At 42.6% G+C, this 16075-nt stretch overlaps 1 protein-coding gene across 1 annotated transcript in view; it reads left to right on the top strand.

Annotated features, from left to right (window-relative positions):
• The first annotated feature begins 10765 nt into the window (after positions 1 to 10765).
• Positions 10766 to 16075, top strand: part of LOC125010832 (neurocan core protein-like) — a 43292-nt gene continuing 37982 nt past the window's right edge. The window contains exon 1 of the mRNA XM_047589686.1: positions 10766 to 11124. The gene's annotated coding sequence lies outside the window, so the exon portion shown is untranslated. The remainder of the gene's footprint in view (positions 11125 to 16075) is intronic.

Raw genomic sequence — 16075 nt, 5'->3', positions numbered from 1 at the left:
GCCAGCATGGGAAAAGGACTGTGTGGTCAAGGTTTTTCTAGATCAGCCAGGATTTTAATTGTAGGAGAAGGGGGAGGACATCAGCCGTAAGCTGTGATGTAAGTAAGATTTTCTCTGAATTTAGGCTCATTTTGGATAACTGTACACTTTTCCCATAAAAAACATATTTGACTAATTTGAGTGCTAACAGCCCGTGTGATCATCCAAGCACTAAACCTATTTTTGGTGTTGATGTAGGATCTCATTAGACACATGGTTAAACAATGTTATTGTAACTGGTGAAAATGAGGAGGCTCTGGATATGAAACCCCAAGCTGTTATATCCCATTGTTTCTTTCTTTTAGGCAGTGCAGTAGATTATAGTATGCAAGTAGTAGGGAGAAGAACTGCATAGAGAGAAGGGGAGAGCAGAGATAATTGGGCCTGAAACAAAGTCAGAAGATTGTTCTCAGAGTAGGACAGAGAAAAGTTGTTGGAGTTTGCTCTGCCAATTTAGTTATATTTTATGTATTTATATTCTAAATGTTCATTCACGTTCTTTCACGACCTGTATATGTGTTACTGTCCCTTTAATTGAGGTGTCAATTATTGGCGCTGTTTTCGGAGGGCACAAGCTGAAAGGAGTGGGCATCTTACTCTGATCTTACCTTGGTACCAGTCTCTGCAGGAGTTCACCTCGGCCTATGCATGGTTTGTCTAGAGCTGATAAGTTTAACGCAAATGCAGAAGAGACGAGCTGCGACTCCGAGTATCGGTCACTATGTTACATTAGCATGCTCACTCGCTAGCAAAGTGCTAGCAACATGAGCATTGTACTCTCACTTAAACCAGTCGGGACTAACTCGAAGCAGGTTGGAGTAATTCATTCATGCCTGAAGCGTCTGTTTGTGTTTGTGTGCTTTAAGGATCTTGGAAACTAATGTGGTGTTGAACTGGTGTTTTGCAGAAAATTCACGTAGCTAAGCTTCATCTGAGTGTGTTGAGTTCTTGGAGTGGGGTTTTACACTGTGTTGAACAGTGAAGTGAATGTGAATAGGTTGCATTTAGAGCTGTATGCTAAGACACCTAGGTTGATTTTAAAATGTTTCATGTTCTGTGTACTGTGAGTTACAATGGCTGTTAAGAATTAATGGATCCAAATGGATCTTTATTAGTAATTATCTTGCGTGGCTGTGTTGGGTGTTTTTTTTTTTTTTTAGGGTTCTTCGATTGCTCCTTAATCCTGTGTTCCTGTACCATCTTCTACTGTCATCCATCCGCATCTTCATCCTGATTGCCATGACCCTTCGAAAACTGAGTCATCCACGTCCACATCTCCATCTTGCTGATGGTATAGGTACTTTTATAGGTATAGGTATTTTTATGTAGTATTCTCTTTAATTTACTTACCTTTTTGAGATAATATACAGTGAATGATCTTTATTGGGTCTATATATCTCCTTTAAATTGTCGCTCTGTTGTTGTGTGGGTTATTTTGGGTAGATACTGCAGGTCAAATTCACCAATTAGACAGGTAAATATCAGCAGTCTCCTCGTCGATTCTAGGATCAAAGTCCATCCTCATTTCCTATTAGATATTTGATACTGTCTGGAACTGACCAGTGCAGGTAGTGGTCCACAGGAAACAGTCTTGCTCCTGTGGACCACACAACAACGTCAGGGTGAAGAGATGTGATGGTAATCTCAGTGGTGTACCGAAGCTGACTGTTGTGGTGTGGTTGTGTGTGGCTGTGTGTGCTCCTGGTCAGTGGGAAAAAAAGGCCATGATGTCTCTCTTGGCCTGGTATATCTTTGACCTCCCCCCTTCCATTTCAAAGTTGTGGTGTGATTCACTGGTGATTGTGGTTGTTTGCCGCCTTAGTCGACACCCTTTGTGACCACCTGGTCATGGCAGCATCTATAGGCTTCCTGAGATAGTGCAGTCTTACAGCCTTACGTTGGGAGCATTGCAGAGTGAGCAAAACTCCTCATTCCTGAACTATTTGTAGAGGTTACAAGGGCAAGGAAGTGTGTCATAGGTCGAGTGAATGAGGAAGCAAAATCTTGCCTGTGGGGTCTTCCACACGTCTGACTGATGTTCCATTTGACAACTCCCTCTCAGGTCGTCCAGTTTCCTTACCAGCCCTGCTACATGACCTTGTTCTTAGACCTTGTAGCGCACTTCCTTCATTTTCGTCACCTCCACCCTCCACCTTCCTTTATTATTTCTGGCCAATTTGCAGTACATAAAAAATTGCATGGCGCTTCTCTCCATCCTAGTCCTGCTCTTAGTCCTGCCTGGACTCTGCCAACGATTTATTGGTTTTGCAGTCTACTGACGGCTTGACCCCAGTTTGAGGGTTCCACTTTCGATCAGAGGGAACCTTGGCGTTAGCCTTCCTTACTGACTGGTCGGTGGACTCTCTTAGCTCGAGAACCGATCTGGACTTCCCTTGCATGTTACCCACACGGTATACTGCAGTGGCAGTTGCAGTGTATCCTTCCCAAAGAGGTCTATTTCAGAGAGGTCTGTTTCAGAGAGGCACCGTGGCAGCCCCAACCACTTTCTGATGAATTAGTAAAGAGGAGAAGAGTGGAGCTGTTATAGCTGAGAACGGCAAAGTTCTAGTAGATTATATATGATCATATTTTTATAATATAATCTATTTTGGATTAATGTACCTCAAACATGTGCCACGTGTTTCTCTCAGTTTTGTGTGTGTTAAGGGTGGTGTAATAGCCAAAAGCTTTGACAGCCGAGCTTCCTGTTTTCAAAGCTGCGTGTGTTTTTTCATCTGCTGCTGTAAAGACAGCGACTGCCACAGAAACGGGATGAAAGCAGGAGAAGGACGATGGCTGAGTGCGACACAGACCACAGATGCTGCGCAGGAGAGCTCATTAGAGACACACACGCTCGCACACACATGTTTCAGACATACCTACACACCCCGACCATGCATGAGACCGTACAGAGTTACACAAGCATTAACACACTCACACACCCACAGCTGCGTCTCCACACATGACCTGAATTTTAACTGCCAAGGTAGATCAGTGCTTAATTGACCGTGTAAAAGGGTTCTCTCTCTCTTAGTTTTTTATTTTTTTTTATTTTTGAATGCTTGTGCGTGTGTCTGTGTGCGGGCCCGTGCGACGCTGGGGGTGTTGAAGCTGTCGGCCTTTTTCACTTAAAAGCCCTGCCACATCAGCTAAACTGTTAGGCAGGCACCAATGCACGCACAAACATGCACACTTAAAAGATCAAAAAATATCCAAAGGAAGCCAAAAATACTCGCGCTCTGTCTCAGAAGCGCAGCGCTCAAACATTTGTATTATGAGTGAAAAACTACTTTTGATTTGGGAATTTGTTGCTCCTTTTGTTCTCTCCTCCTCCAAGGTCTCTGTTCTCTTGTTTGCTTACAGTCCCTCCTCTGCTGTTTATGATTTTTCCTCGCGTTGCCAGGCTGCCGAGACCTCATTTCTCTTTGATTTCTGACTAATATTTCTCTTCTTGAACTTAATATTAAAATACATGTAGACTTGGAGGCTTGTGCTCTAATGCATCTTAGACAATATGACCAGAAAATCGGATCTTGTCTGCTTTCAGTCACAGTTTAGGTTATTGATTATTAGATGGAGGTCCATGCATCTCCAGAGATGGTAGTGGATTGTAACCCATTTTTGATCAAAGCCAGTTCCTGGCATTAGATGTGAATCTTTCAGAATCTTTCCCAAGCTGGCCCCCCCAACTCAGGACAGTATTTAGATCGTGTGATGATAGATCTCCATGACAAGTGAGCAAACCACATCTACTGAAGGAGATTGCGAGAGACCCTGACGAAATCTGAAAAATGGCATCTAGAGCATGTGCAAGAAGATAAAAGCCAAAGAGATACATGAGGATTTGACCCATTATATGTAATTTCAGACCAGTAACCATGAGACATAGCTACATAGTACGTCCCTGGTGGCAATGAAAGAGTGAAGATCAGACATAACGCTGAAGCTCTGTGTTGGTACGATGACGTGAGCTCACTGGACAGCTGAAAACTCCTGACACTGGAGGTGGAAAAAGGTGGAGGTTGACTGTGTCCATCGGAAATGACAGCTGAGAGCAGCAGATGAAAAGCAGATCAAGGAACACATTTTGGAAGCTGACAACAAGGCTCAAAGAGGTTTTACTGAGTTCTGTGAAAGGTGTGAAGATGAAGGCCGAGCAGGGACACGAGTCTGAAACCACACTGACTGCTTTATCAGGCTGAAGATGGACATTTCTCTATGCTCACTACAGTGATCCCACCATCCTGATGTGAAGAAGGGGTAATAGTTTCAATGTTTAATGAATTAGTTGCAGGTAAGTCGCACTAAACACTATGTGTTCCAAAATGTATCTCACTGTAATGTTTCCAAATGAAGAAAGAAGAAGTTTAACTTTACATTGTAAATATTATCTGATGATACACTGAAAAGTTACCCAAGAAGCCAGACCACCTTTTGTAGCTGATAGTTGTTCTAGAAAAAGATTCTACTCTGGCAAAGATTGCCTGCAGTTGCAGGTAGAGTTTTTTTTTTCTCTGTATTGGGTGAAACATACCCATGAGGAAATCCAAATTGCGACAACAGACTCAAACAGTAAGCAATCTGGCAAACTACTGAAAAGTCAGAGAATCATCAAACCATCTTGAAGCCATGCATATACATCGATCAGACATAACATCATGACCACCTTACTAATACTGTGTAGGTCTCTCTTGTGCCTCCTGGGTCTTCTGAGGGAGTCCTGTGGTGTCTGGAAACACAATGTTGTTAGCGGGGGTCTTTTTGGTCCTATTGATTGAGGAGAGGGTTCCTCTGTGGATCATCCTACAGATATTTGATCAGTTTGGGCTCTAGTGAATTTGGAGGCTGGGTCAACAACTTGTGCTGTTCTTCATGTTCTTTAACTGTTGTGTGTGTGTGTGTGTGTGTGTGTGTGTGTGTGTGTGTGTGTGTGTGTGTGTCTTGGTCAGGCTGCATCCTGCTGCCATCAAAGAGTGTCGTTGCTATGAGGTGGGGGTGTCTGGTCTGGTCTAGGTGGGTGGTACATGTCTAAGTAGCCACATGAATGCCAGGTCTAAAAGTTTCCCACCAGAACATTGAATTATTACAATATGGTCAGTGTTATTTAATTCTCCTAATAATAGTCATAATGTTGTGGCTGTATCGTCTGTAATAATCCATTCAGTAGCTGTCGTGATATTTCCATTAGAACCAAAGTCATCAACCAGCCGGCAGAAAGACTAACATTACTAGCACGGTCAAAAAGACGAACAAAAGGATGAATGTAGTTTCCCTGATTGAACTTTCATCATTGAGTGGATGTTCAAGTAAGATTTACCTTTTGAATTCCAAGGTCAAGAATGAACTTTCAGGTTGCAAAGCATGTGTCACATAACAGTGAAATCCAGAGCAGGAGTGTTCCATTATTCAGTGTTGAAGGCCTGAGCATCATATTGTAACAGGAGAAGTTCTCCTCCTGTGAAACCGCCTCAAACTATGATAATAATGTAAACAGATGCCAGTGGTGACATCTACTGTACGTGGTGTCTTGCATCAAAAGACCTCAGGAATTACAGACATGGAGAAGTGGAAATTAGGCTAAAGCAAACATCAACCAGCGGGCCTGTGGTTAGACAGTATGGAAGTTTTAAATGTGGTTCACATCAGTGCCAACCACGTCTCCTTGACTTCCTCTGCGACCGCCCTGCTGCCTCTCAGATGGGGCCGTTTGGCTGGGAAACATTTAAACCCAGCGTGGTCTGCAGTCTGAACAACCGCCCCATCAGCGCAAAGGCTGGGGTTTAGTTCAGACTTCTCTCCACTGGGAGATATCCTGTTTCCCCTCTATTTATGAGCCTTAGTTACGGGCTTGTTTGATCTCTTCGCGCACAGCAAATAATAAACTAACACAGGAATCTAAACACACCGTGTGAACCAGCGTGGAGAAATCATGACGCTGCTGAAAGCCTCATTATGCTCTCACTTTTCTACTGAGGGCTGCGTGCGTTTTCTTGGAAGTGCTATTTTGCTTTCGTTAAGACGTTATAATAGCTTTCAAGAAGTCTTTTTGTGTGTGTGTGTGTGTGTGTGTGTGCCTTCGTCTTCATCCTTCCTCCCTTGAGTGTTGTGAGTTCTCCATTGCTGCTGGAGAGTGACTGACATTGTTTGTCTGTTTGGCGATGCGCCTGACATTTCTAAAAGTCACAGCTCACATTAAGGCCGAGCCAAACCTCTTTTCACGACTGTGTGTGTGTGTGTGTGTGTGTGTGTGTGTGTGTGTCCGTCCCTGGTCGTGAATTAGTGCCTATGTGCGCTACATTACGGGTGTGCTCTAAATCTGCGTAATCCAGAATTTAAATCTGATAAAAACAAACTTGTCCGTTTTAACTTGCTGCAGTGTGCGTTGAGTAAATATAATTTAGGGTGTTTTGTCTTCACATTATCTCCTCCGCCGCAGCGGTTCAGCTACCGAGCAAATAAAATCGGCTTAGAACAAACATTTTCACCCTGCAGCGTTAGTTCGCGTGTGCTGATGATCCCAGGAGCACTTCCTCCAGGCCTTTGTGGTAAAACTCTCAGAGCGAGTGTTTTCTGCATCTCTTTCCGCTCCTCCTCCTGTCGTGTTGTGAGGGAATGCGGGATGAAGTAGGAGCCTGATGAATCCCCCACTGCTCGGTTTGTCTCTGTTTTTTCGCGGTCGCCCTCGCAGCCGCTGATGAGGGCCCCATCAACAAACACGTCTGCAAACGTGTTACTTGGAAAATAAACCAACTACTGGTTCACGGGAATCAGAGAAAGAAGTGCTGCTTGTATTTTGTGTGCGGGTGTGCGCGTGTGTGTCTGTTACTGCAATTTGCATATATTTTCTCCTTCTGTCTCATGTATATAAGTATTACAAAACGCACTATTGTGGTTGGATGCCAACTGAATCGAGCTAAGACCTGACGTGTGCAACAGGATTAGAGGAGAACACAAATGATTCAAGTCATCAAACTGCTTTAGATTTTGCATTTGAAAGGGAGCTTCTCAAACAACATTTTCTTCTTTTTTTCAAAAAACAAAGAAAAATATAAACACAAACAGACCATGATGAGGTATTTAGATGGTTATGAACTAACCTCAGTTTATTCTGTTGTGTGACTACCCGCTGAGAACAAACAGGAAAAGCTTTTATGTTGATCAGATGTGCATTTATTCCACATTTGCTTTGGCTTTGGATACTAGGTTACAACAAAAAAAGCATTTTTAATTCCCTTTACATCAGAATGCCACAAACTGTAAGACTACACTGTTCAGTCGGACTAATCGGTAGTTGTTATCTGAAACTCCCATGCCTCACTGGATTGGAAACAGATCAGTGGCACTGCCGACAGAAGATCCATCCAGTTTCTAGCAGATCAATTTACGCTTGAATTACAACAAGTTTTTCCCCCGTGCATTCGACCCCCAGTCCTGCAAAAGTGAAATGCAAAAGGGAACAGTACGAAGATTGTCACATTCATGCAGGTGTCATCACTTTCCCTGACGTGTCAGCATTTCCCAACGGTGAATTCACAACAGAAGCTCGTATACGTCAAGCAGCCGCGCTGTGTTTCGACTTTCAGCTGTCTGAAAACACCACAGGCTTCACGAATCATTGCCTCCAACACGTTCTATGAATGATACATCCTGTGACCTCCAGTTCAACCCCAGATTTGGTTTCCCCCAAAGCTACTTTAATTAAACATTTATATCAAAAACAGACAAAAACTGTAACGTGAAGTCAACTCACCCCTTGTATCAAACGCAAATAAAAGTGAAAATATGGCATGATTTTAGGACTTTGTATAGCTAGGTTTCTCCATTTAGTTTTTTCCTTCAGTTTTCCACATCACTTATTCCATAATAACTCTGTCCTATCCAGATGTTGAATTATCTACCACATACGATGGTGTTATTGTAACTTATGGTTCAAGAACAGGACCAGATCTGATGTCATTCTATTTCTTACACTTACCTTAAAGTGTTTCTAACTGCTCTCTGTTGTTGACCCTCTGTCTCCGCATCCTTTTCTCTTCTTTGCTTCCTCTTTAATTATAGAAACCAAGAAACATCTTCCATCTCCACATTCAACCTCACTCATACTGACATTCGACCCATTTCATCTCCCCCGTATCCCTTCCATTTCCCAGCATCAAAGCCATGTCTTTGCTAGTAAATTAGCTTTTGTGTCAAGGTCGCAGATGAGTTTTTCTCTGACGACTCTTCCTGTTTTTATTTGGTAGGGTGCACCATTACTAATGTCAGCTATATGTCAGCTATTCCTTCCTGCTGCTTCTTTGGAGTGTTTTTTTGTTGTTGTTTTGTTTAGTTTTTTATGCACAGCAGATGTGTAATTTTATCTCAAAATATTCTTCCAGATCTTCCATTGTCCCTTTTACCCCATATTACTTTACCCAATTTGGGTAATACAAATTACCCAATATGACACACACACACATATATATATATATATATGTATGTATATATATATATATGTATGTATATATATGTATGTATATGTGTATGTGTATGTATATGTATGTATATATATGTATGTATATGTGTATGTGTATGTATATGTGTATGTATATGTATGTATATGTGTATGTGTATGTATATGTATATGTATATGTATGTATATGTGTATGTGTATGTATATATATATATATATATGTATGTATATGTGTATGTGTATGTATATATATATATGTATGTATATGTGTATGTATATATATATATATATGTATATATATATATATGTATGTATATGTGTATGTATATATATACATATATATACATACATATATATACATATATATATATATATATATATATATGTATAATTTTGGAGGAGACCATGGATGTTTACTTTTATCACAAGTGCATAAAGTGTGGAATTTCTAGTCTAAGACTTGCATTACAGCCTTAACATTTGCATCTACAACAATTAGTGCCAAATCGTTCTAATGTTTCTGACTTTGTTCAAATAAAAATTTGGAAGAAGGCTCAAGAAACATTCAGTTTGCACGATTATTTTTTATTCTTACCATATGCCTACAACTTTAAAATACAACCTTACTGTTGTGTCTCCCTGCTGGACAAAAAAAAATCAGTTGGTGCAACTTTACATGACAAGGCAGCTGGATTGTCAGTGTTTCAGACCTTACTCTTAAGTGACTAGAGTGACTACTCTGTGCAAATCTTCTTTATGAAGACTGCGAGAATCACCCATCCACACACTATCTACAAACAGAGCTATGACTCCTCGCTAGCTGTCAGAGATTGTCAGAACGCAAGTTGTTTTGTTTAGCGATAGAGAGTGACGAACAGATGGTTCTTCAAATCACCAATTCTTTAACAGGACTGCTCTTTTCTCAACTGTTTGCAAACATAGCTGTTCAGGTGGATCTGTATAACGAACAAACTGACACGTCATCTTAAATTTAATTAACTTTAAAGGATAAATTCTCTTCTCTCACAGTGCTTTAAAGTACATACAACATATACACTATACCCTGTGCTAGCCTTGTGTACCGATGCTGCATATTAGTGAAATATTTCAGTCTAAGACTTGATTGTTAATGCTTTTTAAAGTTTCCAGAAATGTCAGTTTGGTCTCTTAGGAAACTTTGACATCTCCACTGGAATTTTAATAAAGTCAGAAAGTCTGGAATAAAAATGTCTTGAATGTCTAATGACTGATGCACAGGTGAGGTCAGTCAGCTGGGATACAACACTACACTGACTGATCTGAGGTTCTAGAGAACGCCCTACTACCTCACCCCAACTCATTAAAAAGCCTCAGCTCTAAAACACTCAGTGTTTGAATGAGTGAAATTAGCTGATAGGGTAAATAAAGATTTTAGATTAGAGTCACTGTGATTATCATGATTAGTGGCTCTAATAAGATTCCAGAACCAACTCCTGTCTCCATTACACCAGCGAAGATGCATAATTCAAATCCATCTTGAGCACAGAGCGTCAGACAGCAGACCTACAGAATGATGAATAACAAAGAGGAGTCTGCTGCTCTCCTTGTCACTTTATCAGCGGCACAAATCAGTGTCTGAGCCCAACCTCTGATCAGACAGCCAGGATACATAGCCGCTATCAGCAACACTTTTTTTTTTTTTTTTTTTTTTTTTTAATAAAGCAATGGAGACTGATGCAGTTTGGGTTGTTGACCCCTCTGCATCTGTTCTGTGCTGCCAGGTTTGAAGATGCCCCTGAGGCAACTTTCACTGAGTGGTCGCTTCCATTAATTCTGCCCGGCATTAATGAAATGTTACACCTGCACGCGTCAATTGGATAGATACCAAATGATCTTTAAGTTGGTCTCGCAGAAGAGCAGAAGGCCTGAGGGCTGTGTGCGATTGCACGAGTTGTAACATTTCTAGGATGCGTGCGTGTGTGTGTATGTGTGGAAATCGAGGATGTGGGGTCGTGACACGGGGGGAGTCTGACTGATGATCAGACTGTAAGAATGTAAGCTCATGTGCAAATTTAATGCGCAGACACCGGATCAACCTTTGAGGTTTATGCGGGGATCGGATTATGGCAACATAAAGTACTCCCTCCCTCTCTCCTCTTTCACCCCCACTCTCCCCTCCCGTCCACCCTCGTACCCCCCCCTCTTTGAATGGGGGGCGCTGGAGCCGTCTGCCTGTCACCGCTTTGCTGCCCCTTTGTTCAAACCGATTTTGCTTCTCTCCTTCATCGTTGCTGCTGGTGAGGAGGGGGAGCATCTCTCTCTCTCTCTCTTCTCTCTCTCTTCTCTCCCTCTCTGTGTGCGCATCTATTCCGATCTGCCAGATATCAGTGTCTGACCGGCGCATTGGCTGCTACTCAGTGGGGAGAGGATGGTGTTGAGGAAGGAGTGAAAAGTCCAAGACCCGGAGCGCTGGCGCAGACCTTCACCCCGGTCTCCTCAGCCTCTGCAAAGTGCTGTTTCACCCTTGTTCCGTCGTTTGCCGTGTCTGCGCCCCGTGTTGGGAGCTTTGGAGAGCACCTGCACTGAGGCGCAAAGCTTTCGCTCACATTCCTCAGGATTGCACCACCGAGACGCGTCTTGGTTTGTCAGATACGGTAAGAGGAAAAAAGCGAGAACGCATCAGCATTCTTCGCACGCATGCTTCATGAAATCAGTCATTTGGTCAGTGTGTCATTTCTCAAGTCACCGGAGGCGCCTGAGACCGCTCAGCTGCCGAAAAAGCGATTTCACGTGTTTTCGTTCTTTGGTTACTATAAAACGCACTTTCAGGGCAATCGGAACAACGCATGCGGTAGCCAGTTTTAACAATGCTACTGTGGTTCGTATGAAATAAGTGTAAGTAATAAGTGTTTCCCCCCTGGATCATTCAGCCCCTTTCTTCGCACCGTCACAGCGTCATCTTACGAGACGCGCATAAATCGCACCCGTTCGGGATATCTTAAATTATTTACAGGTCAAGGCTTTTAATATCCGTCTATATTTACGGCCCGTGTAGGTTCATGCATAAATCATCAACTCACCAAGTAGCCCCTGTTAGTGCGTCATTTACATGGTTTCATCTCAGGAGACCTTGTCTTCAAATCACCAGAACTCGGGCTCTGGTTCGCCTCCTCCAAGCCTTCCTCCGCAGATGACAACATTAAAAGAAATCAAAGGTGAGGGCGCCTTCTGTTGGGGGTGATGCAATCCTGGAAGCGGATCTGAACACTTGAACAGGTGTTTGTGAGATCCATTATGTAAATCAGAACCTTTTGGTGGACAAACAACATGTGTTGAGCAGCTGCCAAAATCAGCTCTGATATTGGTGCATTTCCAGAAGCCGGGGTCACCTGGCCACGACATTAAAGATGCTCTATAGAAACCGGGCTTCTAATGATCTATGGACGCTTTGCTGTGTTTTATCTCCTTTCTTCCTTATAAACCAACTTTGGTTTGCTGCAACTATCAAATGAAAAGATGTGAGGAAATGGAGGTAAAAAAGACTGATTTCCTGCTGCCAAGCAGGCGACCAGATTTTTGGAGAGCCCCACATTGATGAGTGTCTGCTCTGTAAACAAACACTAGCATATACAAATCACAGTGAAGGGAGAGAACAGTTTGGGTCACCTTGACAAATGAGCTGTATTGTCTGAGAATATGAGAGCTCCTGCAGCCCAATAAAGCCCATTCAGTTTCTATTCAGCGCTCGAGTCTGGAGGAGTCCAAGTCTTTTCTTCTCTGGCCTTGTTAGTGCGCCCACCACCAGCTGCGTGTCAGTGCCATAAAGCAGGACGAGGTTAACTAGGCAACGCCACATTAGAGGGGAGCTCGAGCTCAGGAGATGCCTGTTTGTGAGAGGTAACACAAAAGCAGCGGCGGATGTGGGATGAGAAGAGAGGAGAGCAGTGAGGAACAAGGCGAAGAGACACCGCTGAAAGTTTACAGCATGCATTTTTCATTCTGTCCGACTCGGTGTGTGTGTGTGTGTGTGTGTGTGTGTGTGTGTGTGTTTGAAAGGGTGTGTGGCCATCCATGAGGCCCGGCTCGCATACAGCACAGCAGCTGCTCTCGTGGTCATGTATGCGTGTAGATGAGTGCACTCGTACGAGCGGAGGGATCAGAGAGCGGTGTTGTGGGGAAGAAAAGGGTTTGATTCTAAAATAGAGTAGGAGCTCGGTTCAGCTGCCTCGCAGTCTGTTGCTGCACACTTTGCACTCATTCAGCCTCAGTATTGTTTATCATGTCTGGCTCTGAGCCGTCTGCAAGTGGAGGAGTCACTCTGTATCAGTGGAAGATGAAAAAAGAGGTCATGAGAGATGCTCTTAGATAGAGCCAACACTGTGGAGACAGTAGATGAGAATGAATCATTCCACTCACGAATAGTAACTATTTTTGATCATTATTTAACCATAAATGCCCCAAAAAAATAGGTCTAGCTTCTTAGGTGTGATTTTTTTTCTGCCTTTTTATTTGTCTTTTATGAACATAAAAGGAATATAGAGCATTGTTTTCATCATGCTGTCTTAATTATTGGAGAAAACATCAACTGAAATAGCTAAATGTATTAGCTGACTGGAAAATCTGTCTCTTTTTTCGAATACCTTTGAGTTTGAAGGTACATTGTGGGCTTAACCAAACATCCATGGCCATTTTTCATTATTTTTGGATGAAAATAATCATTAGAAAATTAATTAACATTTTTTTCCCCCCACCAACTTTTAAGAATACATTTTAAGAGTCTTTGTGGTGGCACATTTTCAGTGGAAGCCAATGGGAATATTCTCTGTCAGAGTTTACCATTATCCTCCGTGGTAAGAAAGTGCCCACTCTGATATGTCACTTAGGTGATTATGGGTTTCATTCCTCCTTAATATAGTGTTAATAGCCTACAGAATGGGGCTATATAAATGCAAATGAGTACCAGCGCTCGTTTATAGCGGTCCAGGTATGATCAAAATTAGCTTCACCTCTGAGGGAGCCACAGGCTTGTTGTTTTACGATTATGCCCTTAAACGGTTCAGGTTGTATCAGATGCTTCTTTTTTTTTTTCTTTTCGGCTGTATGGGCAGAAGATGCGAACTTGACTATGAACTGAGGTGTGAATTTTCTGATTTCTTTGAGCTTTGTGGTTCGTTTACGGAGAGGGAGGGAATAGGTTTCGGACTAATAATGACTTCACAGTGACTGGAGTGAAAACTGAAAACATGTTTTCAGCACTGGACAGCTCCCAAATCCCTGAGTCCAGTGAGCCAACTGTAAACACGTGTCAAATAGAAGAAAAAAGAAAAAGAAAATCGGTGCCTAGTTTCCATTTAGAGCTTTTGGATGGGGACTCAACGTCAAAGTCTGCGTACCTCTTGCAAAGGATATCGAAACCCTTTTGCAGAGGGAGTCCCCTGCTGCCGAAACCCAGAGGAGATTGGACAAACCAATCCATCAATCAACTTCAGTCTTTAGCCTGGGAGGGACTAAAGCGGCCCACCGGGCCAATCATTACAAGCGTAGATGAGACCACAGCTGAACAGCTCACCCACACAAAGAGAAGGGTCCCTCTCTTTGTGCTTGGCCAGGGGGCTCTCCTCGAAGGTCTGGCAGAAGACAAACATTAGTCTTTACAGCTGGATAAGAACACGCTCTTCAAGGCAGCATCAAAGTTTCATCAGCTTCTGCCGCAGATTATAATAATTTGTCACATTCTACATATTCGCAAGTTGTTTGGTGGTTTCTAACGTGTGATGTCACCCTGTTTGAAATATCTATATTCAGCAATTCTTTCCTGTTTTTTTTTTTTTTTTATGAAGTGCTGATGTGAGAATAGGCTGTAAGCTCCTGCCTCTCTGGGCGTTTGGTGCTGCTGATAAACAGTTGAAGGACACAGCTCTTTTTTGCTTCTTTCCTCACCTAGTTGGTATTCCACAGAGTCAGCACATCATTAAAAATGGGGAATTCTTGGATAAAGTCCCGCCAGCGTATCCGCATTTGTGTCCGTTTCATTTCTCAGCCAAACTTCTCTGACCGCCTTACGCCGGGGATGAAAACGTCGTCTTGCTGTGGACGTGCTGCAACTGTGTCTGAGATTGAATCTGCTCAACGTGATATCTGTGTCTCGTGCACCTGATCCGTTATTGGCTTTGTTCCCAAGAGCTAACGCCAGAACCTTCACCTTTGACCTCTGCAGTCTTTCGGCCACAGCTGGTGTAGTGGCCACTCAGACATCACGCTATTGGCCGCTAGCTGCTTAAATTTGACCTCTGACCCTTAAACCATTACTTAAACATTTAACCCAGAAAGACTTTCACCTCATAGTTCCTCATAATGATGTAATGTAATTAGGATAACACTGGGCCAGATTTCTGTAGAAAGAGCTTTTGAGCCCTTTTCAGTTCATTGTTTTAGTTTTGTGACTGCAGTTTTAGTGCTTTGGTTCACTCACGTTGCACTTATCGGGTCATTTTCCCAAACGCTGAGCTCATACCAGAGGAGTTTCACGTGCCACTATCCACCGATTCCCCCCCTCCAGTCAGTCATTGAACCTTACTCGCCACCACGGTTTGGCCAAATTAATCTGGTGATGTGAGGGGTTTATAGATCCAGCCTTAAACCTCCTGAACTCCTAACCTATCCATCTGGGCCACCCTGATTAATGTCATGATCGTGATATTTGGATTTTTGGGATAATGTCTGGGTGGTCACAAGCACTTTCACAGCGACCACAGAGAGACGCGGGTCTACTGTAGAAGCAACTGACCGGTATCGTTCTTATGCTGCACACGACTGCTGACGGATAGTAAGGCTGACAGTTAAAATCTCACTTCTTGTTCTCCCTGAAGAACAGATACCACATGTTGGCCCTAGTTTCACCTTCAGCCTTCATTGCAAAGTTGTGTCAAGTTGTTGCACTGCAGTGTTTATTTCATATGCATCTCTTATATGAGATCACGCGGGGTGGTGCATTAAGTGCTCCCTGATCGGTTTTAATAATCAAAGAAATATCCTATAGGGTGGGTTGAGTTGTTGATTTCAAGATTAAAGAGAAGAATATGCATGAAGCTTCTGCTTGAGTGTGTGACGCAACCTGACTTCACAGTCCTGTCGTGTGAGTCCAGATCAAAACATCCAGCAACAGACGGCAATGTTAGCGAGTAGTTTGACAACGTAATTAAGAATTCAGTAAAAGAGAGAGAAAAAATTAGTGACTTGCGGAGGTTTATTGATGAGGCGATCGGACACACACAACTCAATGGCAATTTTAAAAGAGTAACGAAAAGTAAAGTAACGAGGGCCGCATTCTGTGTTTTTGTAAAGCACAGCATTCACTAAAGCATATTTAGTAACTTTACTAACTCATAAAATAACTGTGAGTGGAAGAAAAGATAATTTAAAAATGAAATGAACTGTCAATGTCATTTTAAAACTAAAGTGCATTTAAATGCTGACAAAAGAGCCGCACAACAGGGTCGACCAAAGCATACAGAAAAGTTTTAATTAGTCAAAAACGTTTTTCCTCTTAGTCTTTGTAAAAAACCTTCTTGCATTTTTATGCTGATATAAAAACAAAGCGAACAA

Source organism: Mugil cephalus, chromosome 7 (assembly GCF_022458985.1).
Source record: "Mugil cephalus isolate CIBA_MC_2020 chromosome 7, CIBA_Mcephalus_1.1, whole genome shotgun sequence".
Taxonomy (NCBI): Eukaryota; Metazoa; Chordata; class Actinopteri; order Mugiliformes; family Mugilidae; genus Mugil; species Mugil cephalus.
This window is presented reverse-complemented; position numbering and strand designations above follow the sequence as displayed.